The following is a 5,162-nucleotide window of genomic DNA, read 5'->3' on the forward strand; positions in this document are numbered from 1 at the left end:
CCGGCCGTGGAGCCTCGTGCCCGGGGGCTTCCCGCCGCCGGGCACCGCGGGCGTTTCTGGGGCAGCCTCCAGGGCAGGGGCCAGAGGGCACCCTCCTGCTGGGGGGGCAGGCGAGGCCTAGCCCCTGCCCGGAGCCCCAACCCCGTCTTTGAAGAGCTGCGGCGCGGGCGCGGAGTCGCCCTCGGCCAAATTTGCCAACTGCCGGCGCCGCATCCCACGCACGAGCCCCAGATGTGCAGGATGGCGCACTGGGGCTTAACCCTTTGGACGGGGGGCGAGTGCCGGACGGCACAGCTTCTGGTGCACGAAACACGTCCGGCGGCTCTGCTGCTGCGAGACAGCACGACCGTCTCCGTGCTTGCTTCAGGCCGCTGGGTCTCCAGGTCCGCCGGAGAGGTTGGCAGCTCCTGCGTCAGGTCCGTCGTCGGTGCCGGTCCTTCTTCAGCAGGCAGCAGGGCCACGTTACTAGACGAGCGGGACTCTGACCGGGTCCCTTCACTCCAAAGTAGAGAGACGTTCCTGGTGCTGGAAAAGGAAGGGTTTTTGGAAGCCGAATAGAGCAAGCATCAAAAGGAGTTGCACCTCACGGCCTTAGCACGTAGAGTAACAAAGGGTCGAAGGAGATGACGCGGGCCTGGAAGACAGTCTTGGCTACGAGTGGATGTCGCCACGTTCTGGTCCTAGCGATCGTCGCGGGTTCACCCTTTAAAGTGGCGCCCACAGCCGAGACCAGACCCCTCCAGGCAGGGCTGAGCCCGTTCTCAGAGTATCGCTCCCCAGGCAGGCCAGGGCCAAGGGCCGCGCGTGGTCCTGGTCTGCAGAGCAGCTGTTCTGCTAGGGCGAAGCCACGGACGTCCGGCATGGCTCAAACATCCTTCCACCTTTCTCCTCCGCTGCAGCAATTTCAAGAGAGATGTGTTGCCCTCGGTAAAGCCGTAAGAGTCCATTTTAATTGTGGCATTAAATGAGATGCTTCCCTCTGTCTACGATCCAAGCTGTCTGTGGAGTAAACGAGACGAGGCTCGGCTGGGTTAGGACAACAGATGAAGTGCACCTCAAAGTGTCTCGTGCATCATGCACAGACCTCCCATCTTTGTCATCCCCACATCGAGGCACTGCTGACCTCGACATGCAGGACACGGCTTCATTGTTGCATTGAGCCGATTTTTGCAGGGGAGAGGGAAAGTCTTGTGAGAGTTGCTCGCCTGTAGGCAGAAACAAGGGGTCACTGGGAGTGTCTGAGTGTTAGAGTATTTTCTTTGTTTGGCTCAGGTGAAAGCCACAATCAAACCAAAAAGTTTGTATGTACACGCATGCACACAGTACATGGCTACAAATGTGTTTTACCAGTTAGTCTCCAAGGTGCCACCCTGCCCCATCCTGCCTAATTCTAAACAGGATTGTATAGCAAGGACTAAGTGGCGTTTCCTGCTCTTTCAAAGCCTCTCCAACTAAATTGCACTTTTGGGATAAAACACTGCAATCCTGAGCTCGGACCAGCCTCGTGGGGATACCCAGCGAACCAACGCAGGAGGGCACCAAGGGCAGCAAGAGTCCCCCCCGCAGGGCATGAAGGTAGTGTGCAGTTGTCTCCCTCATCTTGCAGCTCAGCGCAGCCCAGCCCAGCCCCGGTACAGCATCAGGGGCAAAACCCATGGGCAGCACACTCATGCCAGGCTGGAAAGAGCTCCCTTCCCTCCCCGCAGGTGGCCAGAAATCCAGCCAGTTTCCCAAGGCTCGGGGTGCTTCCCCATCATGTTTCTGGGCTGTCGGTTTGATGCTGGCACCTCGCTGCGGAGGTTTCTGGTGGCAACTGCGTTTGGCTGCAGCATCTACCCTACGCTCCCAAGTTTCCCACCCCCGGACAGTACGTGCTGACAGCTGAGGAGAAACATGCTCCTGAAACCAGTTACTCCCCATACACAGCACCTCGTTTCACAAAGCCCGCGCAGGCTTCACTCCCTCCCAGCCCTGCCCTCGCCCCCGCTCACCTGACCTGGAGGGCTGGGAGGGAAAGAGGTGTTTTTGGGGCTAGGGGAAAACACCACCTGCCTGGTCTTATCCCATGGGCCATGGTTTCCCTTGCCACAGCAAGATCTGGAAGCCGGGTCCTCCTCCTGTACTGTCATGAAAGAAAGCTAGTTGTTTCAGACAGGGGTGGTACTGACGGGCCTCAGGCTGTACCTGCCGGTCGCTCTTACCAGACTCTGCAATGCATGGTCTCGAACACATGCAAGCCCCAAATCTGCTCTGGATGCACGTGCGGATCCCGGGTCTGTTGACAAATAAACGGCACGGTCACAGGTGGGATCCTGCTCCAACAGGGCTGCACCATGTCCTAGCGCCAGGCCTTTCCAGCTCCCCAAAACCGGAGTGTTTAGAAAGAAAAGAAAAAAAAGGAGACCTGATAGTTTGTCCATTTGTTTATTGTCATTCAAATACTAAAAATCCCTCACAATACAATATACAGTTATTGATTTTTCAGGTTCGTCTTCCATTGAAATCGACTATCAGGTTTTAGTGGGAACATTTTTTTTTTTAAATTTTTGTTTTATTATCAAAGATTTAGAGTCACAATAAATACGAGTGACAAAAACATACCCTGCGCTGGCGTAACGTTACTCTGTTACACTTTCTTCTTTGTTAAATGATTATAAATTTTTTTTCTTAAAAAAAAAAAAAAAAGCACAATGCAAGTTATTTCACTAAATGCAATATACAGCGTAACTCTGCCTTAAGCAGACAAACACTACTGCGGTTCCTTGAGGTCTTTTTGCATTATATATATATATATTTTTTTATATCTTTAAAAAAAAAAAAAAAAAGTAATTTCCTGCATCCGCCCCCTCCTTTCGAAAGGAGAAGGTGACGTGAGCCAAATGGCAGACACGGTTCTTTGGGTAGGTGTGATATCTTTTATTAGACCAACTGAATTGTTGGAAAAATTGTTCTTTGCAAGTTTTTGGGCACAAACGCCCTTCTTCAGGCAGGGGGAGAGTCTACATTGGGATCCCTCTGCCTGAAGAAGGGTGTTTGTATCCAAAGAACAATTTTTGCAACGATTAAGTTGATCTGATAAAAGAGATCACATTTACCCAAAGACCCTCCCCTGCCTGTGTCCGTGGACAAACACGGCTAAAACCAACACCCCCAGACATGAGCCAAAGGGGGTTTCTGATGAGACCATGGTATGAGCCTTCTCTCCTCTACTGGACTCTAAGCTGTGTCCCCCCATCTCCCCATTGCCATTTTCTTAGCTGTACTTTGGTAAATCCTTTCTTTCCATAAGCAAAAACATGACCCAGTTTGATCATTCAGAGGTAAATGAATGGTTCCTAAAACAAGAAACAAAATATCCGTAGAAAAACAAAAGCAAAGCTATCCTGAATTACGATTACCCAAAAAAACCTCTCCTCCGTATCACAGCTGGAATGCCATTAACAGGAGTCCCTGCAACAAAAAAATGAGCAAGGCCAAACTTCATGCAAATTGGAAAGCTGCCCAAATGTTCTCCACCCTAAAAAATTAAAAGGTTCAACCAGGCCACTTTTCATGTCTGAGCAGAACAGTTACCTCTTCTACACCCCCCTCCCCTCCCAATAAAATCAAAACAGATAATAAATTAGGTTATAAAAAATAAAATTAAAAACCACACAGCTCCCAAATTTCAACACTGGTTCAAATAAAAGTCCGGGGTTTATTTCACAAGTTGCTAAAATCTACGCACAATAGTTAGTCGTTTTCATTATTACTGTATTATAAAATCTGGTAGTTGCAACGTCTCAAAGAAAGAGGTTATATGGCTTGCAAGAACCAACACTGCTCTAACCCTCTCCCCAGGAGAGGGGGGGAAACAAGCAGTCTCCGACCCACGTCAGACCAGCTCATGCGACGTTTGCAGAGAAGCAGTGCAGGGTTGGGGGAACGAGGAGCAGGGCATGGGGCACGTGGCACGAGGGACCACCTATGGGGTATCAATCTGCATGTCCATCCTGTCAAACAGCACGTTCAGTCTTTCACTCTGAGAGGGAGCTTCAAGCAAAAACTACAACTTTCCCAGGGCAGGGATGAGGATGCTACCTCTTTCAAAGGGCCCTAGGAGCGAAGCAGCGCACCGCACCGCGCGGGGCAACATCTCAGCAGAAACCAGCAGCCTGGAGGGGGCAGGAACACCAAACATGACAGGATGAAATACAAACCAAAGGTTTTGTTCTTCAAATATGCCTACAAGTCCCCTCCTCCAATGTCCCCGAGCAATTTTACCTTTATGTCACAATACCACAGTGTTAAAGTTAGGCTTAGGATTGATTTTTTTTCTTTTTTTGGCAGGGAAGGGAAGGGCAGGTAAGGAAGAGAAAGAAGGCATTTGGGAAGTTTTGCATCAAGTGTCTTCAACTATTATTTTAAACAATGTATGAAACCTGAACTAGCCTGGTAGAGCACTCAAACCAAGTGAACATGCGGCTGGACTGCATGCATACGGGCCGAGCAACTCGTCTGACCCCTACGCAAGCAGCCACGTCAATCTGTTTCTGATGCATTTTTTTTTTTTTTAAACTAGAAACTCTTCAGAAACAGTGTGTGCCTCAAATACAAATGTTAAGTTACCTGGCTCTTTATCCGTGCCACTGAAACGCCAGTTTAAATGCTGCTGGAACAAACTGGCACTTACCAAAAAGGTTTGGACATAGCTTTTAACAGGCAATTTTAATGCTTCTTCCCCCTCCTGCCACCCTTTCTTCTACAGCTCTGGCTGAAACCCAGGCTGCCCCAACACCGCAAAGGGCACACCTGTCAGCCTTTGGTGTTGTTCGTAACCTAGGTTCCCACAAAGCCATTTGAGGATATGGGAATGTTGTCTCGAGGGGTCAGATTTAAAGACTCAGAAACACGCTTTGGCCCGGGCCATTGAACAGAAGCAGACATCAGCGTGTGGGGAAGGCAGGTATTTGTCAGAGAACCAAAAAAAACCAACCCACTTGAACCGAAATATTCTTGTATTGTTTCACAGTGCAAGATTCAATGCACTCCGATTTCTCTCCTTACCTCCCTGTCCAAAAACCTTGGAATGAAAATAAAGCAAAATGAAACAAAAAACCCAACAAAACCCACTCTCCCCCCCCCCCCCCCCCCGCCCCACCCCCACCACCTCCCAACAAAAA

The sequence above is a fragment of the Gavialis gangeticus genome, unplaced genomic scaffold (genome assembly GCF_001723915.1).
Source record: "Gavialis gangeticus isolate Ggan-Ray unplaced genomic scaffold, GavGan_comp1, whole genome shotgun sequence".
Classification (NCBI taxonomy): Eukaryota; Metazoa; Chordata; order Crocodylia; family Gavialidae; genus Gavialis; species Gavialis gangeticus.